Source organism: Primulina tabacum, chromosome 2 (assembly GCF_025594145.1).
Source record: "Primulina tabacum isolate GXHZ01 chromosome 2, ASM2559414v2, whole genome shotgun sequence".
In the NCBI taxonomy this organism is placed as follows: Eukaryota; Viridiplantae; Streptophyta; class Magnoliopsida; order Lamiales; family Gesneriaceae; genus Primulina; species Primulina tabacum.
The window spans coordinates 41,663,638-41,681,287 of record NC_134551.1 but is presented as its reverse complement, the minus strand read 5'-3'; the positions used below and the strand labels follow the sequence as shown (position 1 = coordinate 41,681,287).

The 17,650-nt window shown below is 34.5% G+C and overlaps 1 long non-coding RNA gene across 1 annotated transcript; it reads left to right on the top strand.

Moving 5' to 3' along the window:
- The first annotated feature begins 8,905 nt into the window (after window positions 1-8,905).
- LOC142537924 (uncharacterized) lies at window positions 8,906-16,075 on the top strand. Its single transcript, XR_012818600.1, has 3 exons — window positions 8,906-9,034; window positions 15,775-15,878; window positions 15,977-16,075. It is a non-coding gene; the product is annotated as an uncharacterized LOC142537924 (long non-coding RNA).
- Window positions 16,076-17,650: the final 1,575 nt, after the last annotated feature.

The following is a 17,650-nucleotide window of genomic DNA, read 5'->3' as shown; positions in this document are numbered from 1 at the left end:
TCATAAAAATCTTTAACATAAACTTAAAATCATAAGTCATAATCATAATGCGGAAAATCTAGCGTTGGTCCTCGGGTTATGTGCACCTTCAGTCCGGCGAGATCAACCATCAAGACCCTCAACATCAATATTATCATGCTCACATGCATCCATCACATCTAGTGAGTCTAAAGACTCAGCAAACCATAATCTTTATAACAAATAAAACGTATACAGTCACATACAACAGTGAAAAAATTTTTACTTAAAATAAGATTTCATAATCATGCATAAACATAAACATTTTTCATATAATCATAAACATATTCATTTTCATCATATACGTATACGTTTTTCCTTTCGTTGAATTCAGATCGTTAATTTTGACTTTCGTATTAAAGGTCGATGGATCCATCTACGTATTAGCACAGTACTAGGCGACGAGGACATCAGCGACACTCTCACCCGTCAACTGAGCCTTGGCCTTACATATCATCGTATTAGTCACAATCACTTCACCTCCTTCAACATTTCACATTTCCATCACTTTATAAAATTCATGCATATAATAATAATTTTTCTTTTAAACAAAGCATGCAACATATCTTTTAGCGTTAACGTTTTATCATAAAATTCCATAAACATTTAAAATAATCATATTAACATATTTATATCATTCAGGGCACTGCCATGAAGTTTATTGTTTTTTAGGTGTAAAATGACTGTTTTACCCCTAGACGTAAAATTTCACGATTATGACTTTTTCCTTATTTCCGTTGACTCTAAACCATCCCAAATATTTATTTAAGCTTAATTAATTTTTTTGATATTTTTATTTTGCTTAAATTCATGGTTTTTTATTTATTTCTTAATTAACAATTCGTAATGTGTTTTAATCACGAATAAATTTCAAATTTTATTATAAAATTCCAAATTTAACAAATAGACTTTTTATATTTAATTTACCCTCGTGAACCATGATTCGACCCCCGTGGAACCATGTTTCAAACCTTAGCCATTCAAACCCTAATTCTCGAATCCTAACCGAAACCTATGAACCATCTCCCTTTTTCCTTCAAGCCGCACCCGAGCCACCCCGAGCCAAGCCCTGACCAGACCCTCTAGGAACCCTCCTGGACCCACTGGACCAACCCTAGCTCTCTGCAGCCCCTGGTTCAAAAAAACCCGAGCCGCGCGACTTGGTGGAACAACTAGGACTCTACGATAAACCTGCTAGGACTCTAACCACTGAGCCAGCCCCTGACCCAGCCCCTCGTGAACCCTCTCAGGACCTTAGAGACCTAGCCTAGCCCAGCCCTAACCACCCTGGCCGAGCCCTGTCCGCTTGCGCATAGCTGCACACCCGCGCGATGGCTCGGGAAACTAGGACTCCTTCCCGGCCGCTGTGCTCGAGTCCTAGCATGGCTAGGACTCCTCTCCTAACCCAACCATGTCCCAACCTAGCCCTGGTCGTGCCAAAGCCGAGCCATGCACCACGGTTCCCTCAAAACCGAAGCTCTTGACAAAACCGTGCATCCATGGTTCTAGCTTGTTCCAAATTTGTGTGCAGCCTATCGACGTGCATTCTAGGGCCCTTAAATCGTGCAAAAACGTTCCATATTGATCCCTAACCATGGCAGCCCCTTCATGTAGACATATATCATGTTTGGAACAAAAATCACACTTTAAAACACATGGTTGGCATAAAAACGAAATAAATAAAAATGGATACTTTTTTTCATGCAAATCATATCAATACATATTAGGGTGTGATAGATGAGAAAAGAAAGAATTATGGCGTGCATTTGCGTATTTCACGCACGAAAATCCGTTGACGATGCAAAGAATGGCTACGAGAACTCTAGGCTGAATTTATCCACAAAACCGATGCTTTCCCCTATTGTTGATGCGTGTGTGCGTGTGTTTTAAGAGAAGAAAGAGTCCTTGTGTTGTTAGGGGGTGAGGGAGACGTGTATTTTAAAATAATGGGGTAGTGTTTAGGCTTTTATATTTAATCAAAATACTTAATAATAGTTTAGGCATATTAACATGATTAGTTAGGCCCATTAAGCCCATTAGTGCATTAATAAAATATTTCGTTTAGTAAAGTTCGTGAAATTATTAGCCGAATTGACAAAAAATTCGTATTTTTGATGAAAATCGAATACCGATAAAATTTACGTCTCGGGGTATAAAATTACCTCAAAACTCCTTATTTTCAAAAATAATAAAAATCATCAAACCTTATTTTAAAAACAAATATTTAATAAAAATATTCTCCATTTTCAGCTCTCGGTCTCCGTTTCTCTAACGCATCTCGAATAATTTTTAAAAATACAGTTCTATGCATTCAAGTAGAAAACTACTTAAAAACCATATAAACATGACAAACATAATCAAGTTAAGCAATTAAATTACTTTAATTAAATATTTCCTATTTTCCCTAGATTTGCATGCAGTTGGATTACGGCGTTTTAATTTTGGACCTTACAAATATACTATTAAGAAAATTTTGGGTTATAATCAATTAAACTTTTGAAAAAAATTCAATTGGAGATACATATGTTAACCCAAATTGGAATCAAACTTTAGAGTTACATATTATTTAACATCAACTAAAATACATAAACTAAAATCAAAATTTTTCAATCAATTTAGTTATTTTATTATTACACATTCTGATGAAAATTTCTCAGGATAAATAGCTAAATCTCAGTGTAGCTCTTCTTTCTTTGATGGATGGAGCGGGAAGTAGACTCGAGATTCATCATCTTAGATCAATTGATGTGTTTTCCAGCGTTCCTAGTCAAATTACTGTTAACCATATTAAATTATATATACTATATAAATGAGAATAAAATGACAATAATAACTTAATATAAATTGATTGAAAAATGATATATTGACATACTATATGACAATATTAAAATAGAAAAATACCCGCAAATATTATACCATCGAAACTAATACCAAGAAGAGTGACGTGCATGAACTAAATCATCAGTATACTCTCCCTCAAGATTCAACTGAGAAAATCGATCTTCACCATATGGTCGTGGATATAAATATGTGTTGTGTTGTCCACCAGGATATTGATTGAATCGGGAATTCGAAACGGAGTCGATGTGGTGTAATGAATGTGGATTTAATAACGCTTCATCATGACGATGACGGTCTCCAAATTCTCGCCCAAAAGAATTATTAGCCTCACTTGAAGATACATATCCATGGTCATGATGTCTAACATCACCTGCTGCGAATGATTGGTGGTCATGATATCTATTTTGTCTACTATTAGAACACTCTTTAAATTTGTTATTCATGTGATTAGTATATTGAGATGGCTCATAATCAAATCCATAATTTCTAATTCCACTTGCATTAAATGAAGAATGATCATGTCTAGTATTATAACTATGAGAATACCCAAAGCTAGGTTCGTTATATCCAATGGCACCACAACCAAATTGTTGAGAGCCCCAATGGTAATTTCTTGATCTATAACCATCTCTGGATTGAAATTGTTGGTTACCCCCCAAGCCAAGATTTTTTATTTGTTTCTCAACACTCATATATGAATGTGAATATCTACTAAAATGTTCATTGTCTTCGGCACTCGAGAACCCTGACAAAATTTCTAAAAAATGACGTTGTTCCTCTATCCGAGGGCGATACCCATGATCAGTGTCTTGCGTGGCATAATAATTCTCTTTCCCTCGTGCCCATGTCATTCCAGTATCATGCTGATCATCTTGATGTGTTTGGTCATCGTGTTGCTTTTTTTTTACCACTTTCACCATTGTTTCCATCATTACTATCATCACTAATGTCACTGCTACTGTTATTGTCAGTTTCATCACTATCAGAAGATATAATTCCTTTGCCTTTTGATACTCTTGAGGTGCCCTCATTGTTGTTATTCTTAGAATGAATTTGACCACTAAAATCATGTTGTGATCCTGGGCATTTGATATTTCATGGCCTTGATCTAACCATTCTAATTCATCATCTTGCAATACAGAGGAGTCATTATCTCTTGTACATTCATTTAAAATATCATCATCTTTGAATATGTGATCAAGGTCTATAGGACTATAATAATCATCAACTTCATTTTTATGCATCAAATTACGTACTCTTAATCGCATATTGTAATGAACATATAACAATTTATGCAACTTTTCTATCGCCAAACGGTTGCGAAGCTTAGTATGTATTAGGGACCATGTACTCCAATTTCTCTCACAGCTAGAAGATGAACATGTCTGGCTAAGGACTTTAACTGCAATTTTTCTCAAGTGGGGAGCTTCTTCACAATAATCATTCCACCATTCAGCTGATAAAAGAACAAATGATATACGTTGTATCATTTAATGTTTACGAAAAACATAAAGAGGTTCAAACCTGGAAGACTTTTTTTAACGCTTGTTTTGGCAAGTGGGGATCCAAAATCTCCCATTCTTTCCGTGAACAGTTTAACTTGTAAAACATGTTTGATAAAAAAATATAGTATACTGGGTATGAAAAATGTTGTGAAAATTGTATAAATATCATACCTTGCTAATTATTGAATCTTGTGCATTTAAATCAGGTTCTAGTCTCTTGACTACAACCTTTAATCATCGGTATAAACACGGGTTCCAGAATATTGGAGCATTGGATTGAGAAAATATGCTAAAAACACAAAAATATTTAATATATATATAATGATAACTAAAATAGTGAATTTATAAGTTATGTAAATTTACATAAATATCATCTAGTTTACCTGAAGCATGTCGGTGTTGGTGTAATTGACTATACCAACGTTCATCAATCACATCCCAGTACAATTGCCAGTCTTTTACACTTTCTTTTATAAACAATTTAGCTCTATCCATTGCTTCATAAATAATGAATAGAGTTGGCTTGTTGTCTTGATCAACAAACTTCAAAACTTTTACAAGAGGTTCCATAGTTGCACATATGTCACGAGCCTTCTTCCAAAATCTAGTGTCCAAAATGATTGCTGCAATTTTTTCAGCATCTTTTCTTCTCTTGCTTGTGTTGTTGTACTTCTGCCACTCAATTGAAGTACACAATATCTTCAAATCTTGGCAATATTGGACGAGACTTTCTAAAGAAATAAATTTTGTAGCAAAGCGGATGATTCCAGGTCTCAACAATTCACGATCATTTGTGTAGATTTTCATTAAGTTAATGATTTTATCGTTGTTGTATATAAAACTTGTTATTTGCTTTGCTTTGTCAATGCACTTTTTTACCTTCGACATCTTACCAATATCTTCAAGCATAAAATCAACGCAGTGTGCAGCACAAGGTGACCAAAACAAGTGAGGTCTTTCAATCATCAATTTCTGACCCAACAGCCTTATTTGCACTTTCACTATCTGTAATCACATGTACAATATTTTCCTCTCCAATCTCGTCAATAACTTTATTCAAAAGAGAGAATTTAAAATGAACTGTCATTTTTTTGTTGGTGCAATCCACTGATCTATGAAATATCATGTTGCGGTCGCAATATATCATAAAATTGATGATAGGATGCTTGTTACGTGTGCTCCAACCAGCGCACATTATTGTGCATCCATATTTCGGCCATTTTTATTTTAATGTATTTAAATATCCAGTAATATATTCTACCTCCTCCTGCAAAAAAACACCACCTATTCGACGTTCTGAAGGACCTTGTACTCCTGGTCCAACATCTGCGATGGTATTAATCATTGCTTGATAGTATGGACCGATGTATGCTGCATGAAATGGAATTACATTGTATATCAACTATTTTGAAATAGCCTTCACAACTTCTTTTACCTTTTCAGGAGCAAACCAATTTTTTTATACTATTTCGTTTTGATGGAAACATATAAGAATTAACCCCTTTCGATGGTAGCTGAACTCCCTTTCTTACGCTAAAGCTACGATGCATTTTTTTTTCTAAAATTGTTATTTGTACCAAGTGATGAACTACCACCAAAATTTTCTGAAATTCAAGAATATAGAGTAATAAATATTTTTGAAATTAAATATGGTTGTTCATCAATTAAAATGATAACATATTTAATTTAACTGAACCATATCGGTTACACATCTCCTCCTCGAATGCTCTTGTTATACGACTTTCTTTCATTGTTTTTTGCAATACTTTATTTTCCACATCTTCTAAAGTTTCTCCATTGATATTATCCAATCTATAATAATCCTCACTGCCACTGGCACTATCGAATTTATGTATGCTATGTTGAATTGCACTTACTGCAATTTTTTTCTTTTTGATTAGATTTCTCTCAGACTTAGTCTCTTGAAGATGTTTCCGTAGCATCAATAATATCTCCTTTGGAGCTTTACTACATGACTCAACATTTCCAAAAACATATGCAATATGTTGTTTTAACCTTGTAATTCCTCCGCTTACAACTTTTCCACAAAATTTGCATTGTATTGTCTTTCGATTATCTCCAATGGTTTTACCAAACTCCCAACCAATATCAAGTTTTGGAGGCATTCTTCAAAATACTTAGTGATCCATGATATTTGTTATCGAAGATGCAAAAAGTAAACTGATTAATACAATCTACGGAAAATATCGACTGAGAAAAATATTTTACTTAGAAGAAAGAAGATAGCGTACCTTATAAAATTTCGTGCCATTGAACGTAAATAATAACTTTATAATTTCCAGAATTCTAGAAAACACCAGGCAAGGATTTAGAATACTTATATTGACTTATACAAAATTAAAAATTCAAACAAAACACCAAAAGCCCAAATATTTATCAAATTTCAACAACTTCGAAATTATAAATACAAAAGATAAAGTAATTGTTGGAGTAGGTGCCCGTCGAGCCAAGTGTTGGCTGAGGGTTCATGTTGAAACTCTATGTATAAACAATTTTATATTAATTATATTTGAAATTATTGTTTTGACACATCTTTATCTGTATACCCATGCTAGTTGCATAGATAAAGTCCTTGAATATACAAATAGTAGAAAGAATATGAGATGCTCATATGATGAGTATCATGAAACTCATATTTGGAATACTGTATATTCTAAACAGTTCCTAGTCGATTCAGTCGCCGCTAAGAAGGATATAGGCCGCTCGAGTTCGAGACTAGTATCTGCGATGTGAGTACCATGTTTCATTGGTAGGGGACATTGTGATGTCCGAACATGCAGATAGGTGCTCCTTGTAGAGTGCACTGAACAACCCTCCATTAAGGACTTTCCATGTGGTTCTCACTTATTGAGTGGAAACGTTCTAGTTTATGGTTGTACACCATTAGTCCTTATGACCTGGGACAACATTGAGATTCTATATGCTAGCATTGCACTTTGACTTGTTTACCGACTCTCATGGGTTCATTAGGTGGCAATGTTCGATGTTTTGTCGAAACTTATAGGAGTCGATGCATTGTAATTGGGGATTCACCATTTACCTTCGGGTATGGATATCCTATGTGATTTCATGTGTATGTAGTTTGAAATCTATGATCAGAGTGTTGGTGGTAATTATGAAAGGGGTTTCATAGATTATACCATCGATACAACTACGACATGACACATAGTATCGATTTTTTGACAGCTCTCGATATACCAATAGTTGTCGAATCGATCGGGATATATGAGTGAATGGACCGTACTGTACGCTAACCATAATAGATTGGTTCTTGCAGGCACTATCATTTGATATTTAGGAAATCATGTAAGCGATGCTGCTAGGCGTTTAACATGATTGGTTGGGTACTATCAGACTTGAGTTCTGACGTTCTTATTATCAAGGAGTTGATAAGTAAGAATGGAGCAACTGGGGTATGCTCATATAAGGACATGTTTAGTCCCGAATCACGTTGAGATGTGAACCTACGGCTAGTTGTATCATTGAACCATTGAGGGCCACACAAGTGCTAACTTTCTAGATCTCGTTGAGAAGAAAAATAGTTCAATGTGTTGAACGACTTATAAAGGAGTTTATAAGCACAAGGAAAATTAGAAGTATGACTTCTATAAGGGGAATGTAACTTTTAATTTGTAGAAATGTTCCTAAATTAGAAGTTGGCCAAGTGAATAATGTATTTGAAAATTGTGATTTTCATAAACATTGTTATGGACTAAAATTAAATTAATTCAAGTGTTGAATTAATTAAACACTAGTGGACCTAGTAGAGTCCAAATAATTAAAGTAATTCAAGTGTTGAATTAATTAAATAACATTGGGTCTTGTAGAGCCCAACTAGAAATAATTATTCAACTAGTGGGCTTGAGAAAATTCAAGTAAGGTTTAATTGGTCTCAAATTTGTTTGAGATATTTAAATTAAAGTCCATGGGCTTTGTAATTGTTACAAGCCCAAATAAAATGCATGCTTGGGAGGTGAAGAGTTGGAGGCAACTTTTTCAATAAACAAAGCATGACATGAACATGCAACTTTTTACTTTTTCAAGCACCAAGAAAAATAATCCTTCCCTTCTCTCCTCATCCTCATGACCGAAATATTCTTTCTTTTTCCCTCAATATTTGCTTCTTCAATTGTTGATGGAAGCTTATCATTTTCAAAGAAAAATCCTCTAATTTTTCTAGTGCAAAATTAGAGGGGATCTTCCTTGTTGGTGGTGAGCTTGATTTTTGTGCAACGAGTGCTCATAGGAATCTTGTATATTGCCTAGCCATTGAAGAGCTAAGTTGTTTAACAACTTGGTTTGAGCCATCATCAATCCTTTGTGATTGATAGGTAAAATTATAAAACATTCTATGTATGACATTTTTGTGTTTTTTGTTATTTGCTACACACAATAAGGGGTGCTCGAATTTCTTACTTGAAAAATATGATTTTTCAAAAATTCCGTTGTGCTCTGCTTTCAGAAATATAATGTATTACTTCAAAATAAAACACAATATATTCATACCTTATAATTATGAATACGGCATAATTTTAGCTGCAAAATTGAGTATGGATATGTGTGTGATATGCAAATCAAGAAAATGGTAAATTTAAGCATTACATAGTGCTTTCAAATCAAATAATAAACTACTTTACAGCAATGCAATTGTAACGCCCCGAAAATTTAGAAGTCCACGCGAACCACATGCATGCAATTATTAAATTTCTTGTGTATTTTAATTAAATGTTTTAATTGCATTAATTAATTATGTTGTGCATATTTGTATGTTTAAAATATATTTTTCTACATGGTTGCATTAAAATTTATTTTTAAAAGGTTATTAGAGTTGCGATCGAGGAACGGAGACCGATGGTTGAAAAATAGAAAATGTTTTTATTAAATAATTGATTTTAATTATTTAAAATATGGATGATGCCTTTTTAGTATTTTTGAAAATAAGAGGTTTTGAGGTGATTTTATACGCCGGGACGTAAATTTTATCGGTGATGGTTTTTCAACAAAAATGTAGATGTTTTGGCAACCCGGCTAATAAATTCACAAACTTTATAAAACAAAAATTATTTTTAATATTTTAATTAAACACTAAGGAGCTTAATGGGCCTAAACTTTTCTTATTAGGCCTAAGCCTTAATTGGTGAGTTAATTAGTGTATAAATATATGGAACCCTCCCCAACCTATACCATACTCACGGCCACACACTCCAACCAACTCAAAACACTCCCCATCAGCCATATACACGACACACACACCACAATTTTGAAGAAAAAAATTGAAAGTTTGCAAGGGTTTCAAGCCGTCGTTTTCTCGTCGCCGTTTCTTCGCGATCGTCAACGGTTTTTCGTCCGTTAAATACGCAAAGGCATGCCTATTCTTTCCTTCAAAACATCATCACACCATATTATGATTTATTGCATGTTTTGAATGAAAAATCAAGAGCCATGATAATTATTTTCGAAATTGCATGCACATGGGTTCTAAACTTGAGTTTTTGTTTACCAAAATCATGTATTTGTATTGTGTAAGGGGCTGCCATGATATAGGTTATGTTCAAGCATTGTTTTCATGAATTTAGAGTCCTAGAACCAGCCACAAACCCTGCACGAAACAGAACACGCAAAGCTAGAACCAAATCTGTCATGGGATGATCTTATGGTTCGGTTTTCACGAGTTGGGGGCTTAGCTTGGGTTTAGTTGGGACCAGGACCGAGCTAAGACCAAGGGGGAGTCAAGGAAAGAGTCCTAGCCATGCGAGGACTCGAGTAAGTGGGCTGGGAGGAGTCCTTGCCAAGAAGGACTCCTACCCGAGAGGATGCATGCGAGAGGCGCAGGTGGACAGCTCGCGCAGATGGATTGTGAGCTCGGCCAGGGGCTTTGGGCTGGGCTAGGTTAGGTCCTTAGGGTCCTAGAAGGGTGCTTGAGGGGCTGGTTCAAGGGGTGGTTTGATGGTTAGAGGCCTAGTAACAGAAACGTGAGGGTTGCATCATTAGAGTCACGCACAGGTGCTGCCTTCTTTAGGTGGCTCGTGCGCAGGGTCCAGGGGCTGGGTCGGTCTGGGTTTGGTCTGGGCGTGGTCCAGGGATGGTTAGGGTCAGGTGGGCTCGGTGGTGGCTCGGCTGGGAGAGTCCTAGTTGGGTTAGGAGTTCTAGACATACAAGGAGACTCACACACATAGGCAGATTTTTGGGTCCAGTTCCAGGAGGCTTTTGAGAGGGCCAAGGCTGGTATTTCGGGATGGGCTTTGTCAGGAGGGTCCCTAGGTGGGTTGTCTAGGTTTTGGTTCAAGGTGGCTCGGGCGTGGCTCTGGTAAATTAGGAGATGGCTCGGTATGTTCGTCGGTGTGTCAAAAACAAAAATAATAAAACTAAAATTGAACCCATGGGTCCACGGGGGTGGCTCATGACTTGGAAGGGTAGAATAAATCATAAAATGGTTATGTTAAAAATTTGGGATCAAAATAACAAGTTTTGGATTTATTCGAGATTTAATCGCCGCACGAAACGTTAATTAACGAATTAATTGAAAAGCCTAGTTTTAAGTTTTATAAAATTATGAAAAATTAGGTTTAAGCTTAAATAATTATTAGAAGTCTAAGTTTTAATTTGGAAATTTTATATTAAGGTTTGGTTTAATTCGGGATTAAAACGCATTAATACATCACATTTAAATATTTATTTAAAAGTCATCGAATTAAGCTAAATAAAAATATGAAAAAATTCATGTAGGCTTAAATAATTATTTGGGACATGTTAGAGTCATGAAATCAAGATAAAGTCGAAAACGTAAAATGTCGAGTCTAGGGGTAAAACGGTCTTTTTACACCTAAAAATTAGTAAACGTCATGGCAGTGTCCTAAATGCTATTTTATATGCTAATATGATTATTTTTAATGTTTATGAATTGCTACATGTTAAATGATTATTTTATATGTTTAGGGATTTTTATGTAAAATGTTTATTATAAATGTTCATGGATTTTTATGGTTTAATCTTTGACATTTAAAATATATGTTGCATGCTTGGTTTCAAAAATAAAACGATATGCATATACATGATTTTTATTAAGTGATGATAACATGTTGAAGGAAGTGAAGGGATTGTGACTAGTACATGTTGGAAATATCGTGAGGGTTATGGTCCCAGTGGGAGCCCGACGATCGTGTTTCCTTGGATACGGATACGAATATGAATATGTGATACGAATACGAATATGTTAATACGTAGATCAAGGCCCAGTTGACCGGTGAGAGTGTTGCTGGTGTCCCCGCCGCCCAGTACTGTGGTTTTCTCTAGATGAATCAATCGCTCAATACGATCAAGAATAAGAGTCACAATCACGATCTGAATTCAACAAACACGAACATGAACACGAACATGAATATGAATACGAATATGGACATGAATATGAATATGTTTAAGTGATATGTTTATGTCTTTTGAAAATGTTTTTATGCATCATGAAAATGTTTACGAAAATGTTTAAGTTTATGCATCTTCATGAAAATGATATTTTAAGTACAAGTATTTTTCACTGTTATATGTTAACTGTATTACGTATTACTTGTTATCAAGGATATGATGTGTTGAGTCTTTAGACTCAATAGGTGTGTTGATGCAGGTGATATAAATAGCAATGATATTGGAGGTCTTGACGAGTGACTTGTTGGACTGTCGGTGCACATAACCCGAGGACTAGCGCTTCTATTTCCGCATTTAAGTTTATGACTTTAAGTTAAAGATTTTTACGACATTTTACTTTATGCTTATGAGAGGTTTTTGAGAGGTAGTATGAGCTACACTTTTCAAATATTTATTGCTTTTTAGGTTTGGTAAAACGCTTTACGATTTATTGTCCTGACTATTGCTCTTTGGATTTTCAAGTACTAGTTAGATGTTTTATTTATAAAATGGTGTCAAAAATATTTTATGGTTCGGCCGATGCTAAGTGAGGTTTAAAAAAAAAAATTCTAGTACATTTTAAGAAAACGAATAAGGAGATGTTTCAGCAATGTACATGTAAAGGCCCGTATTTCGTATTCATAATTTTGCAGGAATTATTAAAATTTTTCTAAATAAATAAATAACTTGCCCAATTTATAAAATAAACATGTAAATAATTCTAACTTTAAAATAACAGCGGAAGTCAACATTGTATTTCAAACAACAATTTAAAAATAATCCAACATGTTAAAATCGAGTTTGAATGATAAAAGGAGCATAAATTAAATCATGAGGTCCTCGAGTTTACTACTGCTGTCCCAAGATCGCTCACTGGTCTCCGCCCGCGGTCTCGACCTCATCAATACCTACAACAATCAAGTCTAGTGAGTCTAAGGACTCAACATGTATATATCGTGAATAACAAGTAAATATATCATAAAATCGCATGCAACGTAAAAATAAAGTATCGTAAAGCGTACGGTGAAAATCGTATTATGAATAATTATAACTACGTGCATATCTGAAAATCATACGTAAAAAAAGCTTTGCTCAATAGAGCTCTGTCATAACATATCATAATTTTTCTGGTAGAGATAATGTTTCTAAGCAAGTGGCCCATAACATAACGTGAGTGCCTGATCAGACTAAACCACAGTATATTGGGACGGTAGAGATCAATCACAGCCCTTGGACTGGATGTCCGTACCCATACATAATCATAAACCGGTCGTAAGTCACCGGGTGGAGAGGTCCTCAGTTGCGCCTACCGACTTCCAAACCCATAAGCATAAGGTGGCCACAAGACATATATCATATATCTCAAAAATAAACATTTTATATTTTTATGCACGTAACATAATTATAACCTTATTTTTACCGGATGAGTTGGATCGTTCCCAGGCTTGCTGCGACTTACTTCTAATATGTGACACATGCAATAAATCTTAACTTGACAAAAACTTAACAATAGAACCAAAAATGAGACGATTAGAACCAATAACTTGATTTTTAATCATGGCTTCGTGCCAACCCTGAACCAACATTAAACCGACGTTTAACCATGATTAAAAATATCCCAAACATACTGAAAAATATGCATGATGATAACTGTACACGAAAATTGGTGAATGGAATCCAAAAACATAAAACACTCTTTCGAGAGTCATTTTGGCACCTTTCACCGTAAATTCTCGTACGACCTCTAAACTCGACCAAACCACGAACGGCCAAAAACACAAATTTCCTAAACTCATTAAGGTCGTCCTAGTCCAAGGCAATGGGCTAAAAGCCAACTAAGAACTCATACCAACCTCAGAAACCGAACTCAAGTCTGCTGTAAAAAAATTAAAATACAGCAGCGGCTATTGCATGTATGCAGGGGAAAAATCCGAACTATCATGACCATTGGCTTGAACCACCAACCTGAGACTCTTACCAACATCCTAAGACATGGCTTGGACCATTGCTAAGGGCTAAAAGCCAACCAAAACCCAAGCAAACACCTAGGACAACAGAAAGTATCAACCGAGAGCACCAAATCTGTGCAGTGGTGTAGATATTGACTTGTTTTGCTGTCAATCTTCGTTCCAGTGTTATATCATTAACCTTGGCTCGATTTTGACATGATAAAGTGTGGTATGAACCATGGTTATGGGCTGGGAGCCAACCATCATCCATACAACACACCAAAACTGAAGAGTACTCACACAGCAAAAGAAGATAGCCGAATTGAACTTGTATTGTTTTGGTAAAATTTTTATGGATCTGTGAACCCAGCTTTAAAAAAATGATTTGATCACATCCTAGACATGTTAAGGAAGGGTTCTAACCATGGCTACGGTCCTAGGACAGCCAAGGTTCGAACTCCCCACTTAAACAACTCAATGAAAGTAACCAAGGTTCATTTCTGCACATAAGAAGAACTTGCTGTAATTTCTTTGTTCTTGGGTGTATGGACCGAAACAATTGAGCCAAAAACACTCTAACACATTCTACTTAATGCCTAGAAGCAGCCATGGAAGCCTGGAACCGAACATCATCCTGAAACCAACAAAATTACAGTAGCCGTGAAGCACCATCAAAAAAACGAAAAGCTGTACAGATTTCTTTCAAATGTTTTGCTGTCAAATTGTGTTGTGTCACTTGATATATGAACATATACTGATTTAAAATATCTACTATGACTTGATTGAAGAGCAAAAAAGTAATATATACATGCCTGGAATTTGTTTTGACAAAAACAAATCAAAACGACAATGCGACGCGACGGAACGGAGTTGTTTTCTCTTCTTTGATTCAGCTGCTGATCTCGATTTTTAAGCTGCTGTTTTCTGCTAATTTTCGAAGGTGAGGTTGTGGGGAATGTAGGTGATGAAGGTGAATAATATAATAGGTGTTAAAGGTGTCATTATATGCCTTTAGTTTGGGAGTTACAAGTCAAGAATTTGAATTGTTTCTTCCACCTTGCTGTATTTGATTTTATTCTTCCATTCTTGCTGCTAATTCACGGTTTCAGTAGCCTATTTCTGATATTTTTCAAAGGTGAAAACGTGGGTTTGCTGGACAATAAAGCTGAATGTTATAAGGGGTGATAAAGGTGTAATAATATACATTAAGGTGGGAGGTTACAATTGAAGGAGTTGAATAGCATTTGAATTGTTCCTTATTCCCTTGATGCCGTTGGTTTCTTTCTTATTCCTACTGCATGTGTACGTTAGTTTTGCTTAGAAAATGGTTTGAGGAGAATGATGTGGGTTCTAGTATTTAATTTACTACTATTTAGTGAATTACAAAAAAATGGGAAATGAATACACCGTGAAGTGCAATTAAAGATGGTTTGACTTGAGAGTTACCAACCTTTGAAATATTTTAAATGTTGGACCCAAAATTATTATTATTAATTTGCATGGTATTTTATTGTTTAAATCTTGTATTCTAAATGTTTGAGGTTTAATACATCTATTATATAATTTAGTGGATTTACACCTTAATTTAAAATGAACTCTTGTATGGCATTGCATGTTTAACAATTTAAGTATTTAAATGTTATATTTAATTTCTTGAATATTTTATACCTAGATTAATTCACTCACATATGTTTACATATTTTAATTTAAGCTTTAATTAAATATTAACCTAAAGAACTTTATTTAATAACTTAGCTCTAATTAATTTAAATGAATCCTAAAACATTCTATTTCTTTAAATTAAATTATTCTTTGACTAAAATTAAATTTAGGAATATTTTCTTATTATTAATCTTATCCCTAATCTCCAAACTCCGGTCCGACCTCGCGTATTTATCTTAAAAAGATAAAACTAAACATCTACTTACTAAATAATTAAAACACTTCATATTTATATAAATATTCATTTTTAATTTAAATAGTAATTTAAATAGTAGCAATCATGTATGGCTTATACGTAATCTGACTTTCGGGTTCTACAGTACATTATTTGAAAAGATATATCGTAGATGTAGGTTCACTTGGAGACATTATTTGAAAAGATATTTTGCATCTATCGACCAACTCGACCAAGAAGAGTGGCTGGGTAGAGCTCGACCCACTCTTCAGACCTAGGTCGAGCTCGACCCAGGTGTGAAGGGCGAGCTCGACCCAAAAAAGAGCTCGACCCCGAGGTGGGTCGAGGACTCGACCCAATTTTTTAAGACCGTAGCGCTTTTCTTGATTTAAAAAATTCAAAATCCCTTTTACTTAATTAAATTTTAAATAGATCATATATTTTTTAATGACCCCTCCTGTATTTCTTTTGTTTTCTTTATATCGTTCTTTATTTTTTCTTTTTAACGTTCCGTTCCGTGCCGTTCGTCGATCCGTGTAGTTCCACCGATAACACGGCGTTTTCTATCTATATAACGACGACCCAAAGCATCAACTTTCACACCCTGGAACTTCATCAAGATGGGCCTCGTTCCCGTTCCGGAACGGCCGTTCCGATACCGTTCCTGCAAACCATGGTTATAGGAGGAGGCTGAACTTGGAAAGACGTTGGTCGACCGACAAGGTTCTAAGAGTAGAAAATGGAGCGTTTTTAGTGAAAAAATTTGATTTTCCAGCCATTTGTGTTGTGCCCTTCAACTTCGATGATATTAAATTGTTTAAAACAGACATTAATGATTTCTATTATCCAAAAAAAAACTTCAAAAATTAATAATTGATAAAAATATATCTCGCAAAAAGTTTTCTAATCCACTGAAAATAATTTTAAAAGCATAATTTTTTTTTCTTTGGACGAATCCATTATGAAGAGGATTTTTTTTATTACAAGAAATTGAGAAAACATAAATTATCTATTACTTGTAATTATTATGTCAAGTATTGGAATAACACATCAATTTTTAAAAACGCAATGCAATATATGTTTTCTTCCTTCACTAAATTTACATTGTATGATTAATAATTCACGTCAATTAATATTGCAAAGTGTATTTTATTCGGATGCTTCCTATGTATTGTAAGATATATATCTATTATCTATACCTTTATTGAATCAAATTGTTATTATCGCAGAACCGATCTTGTTAATTGTAAATGTTCATTTAGGTCTTCAGTTATTCTTGGTGTGAGTTTTTTTTTGTATGGACTACTATTTCATTTGTGCAATACACGATCAATATTTATTTTATGTAATAAACTATTAAAATTAGTATGCATAATTATCTGTTTCACTTTGTCTATCATGTGATGTTTTATCGTTCTATATGTATATGAACCCCACAAAATAGAAAAACATATTCGTTATATATCGATACAATAAATTACGCTTGGAATGAAATTGAATCTGATACGCGGCGTTGTTTTACCAAATTTTTCCTTAATAATTTTTACACACATTGAGGTTATTGGTTTCCAGCATATATATCATCTTCAACTCAAACTGATCTAAGAAAGGAGACATTTAAATTCTAACAAAACATAAAAGGATATATTAAAGATATACCAAAGAAATTAAACAACAGATGATTTTAACGAGGTCCACCTTAGAAACATAAATTCATAAAAAATCACCCATAAACGCCTTAAACGCCATCTCTCGGCTAAGCAGGCTGAAGGGCTACAATATGAATTTATTATTTCCTTGTTAAACTCGAACCTTGTGTTTACCATTTCTTGGTTCATCTTTTTACCTTATGTTCTAACCAAAAAACCCTTATATTACATTAAATTCTAAAATTTAAATAAATCTTTTATTATCTCAATCTTATTCCAAGCTACGAATAAATATAGATCATGTCATAGTAAGGTAATAATTTAGCACGAGTGTTCTAGCCTGTCATTCAGCCTATTCTCTTAAAAAACTAA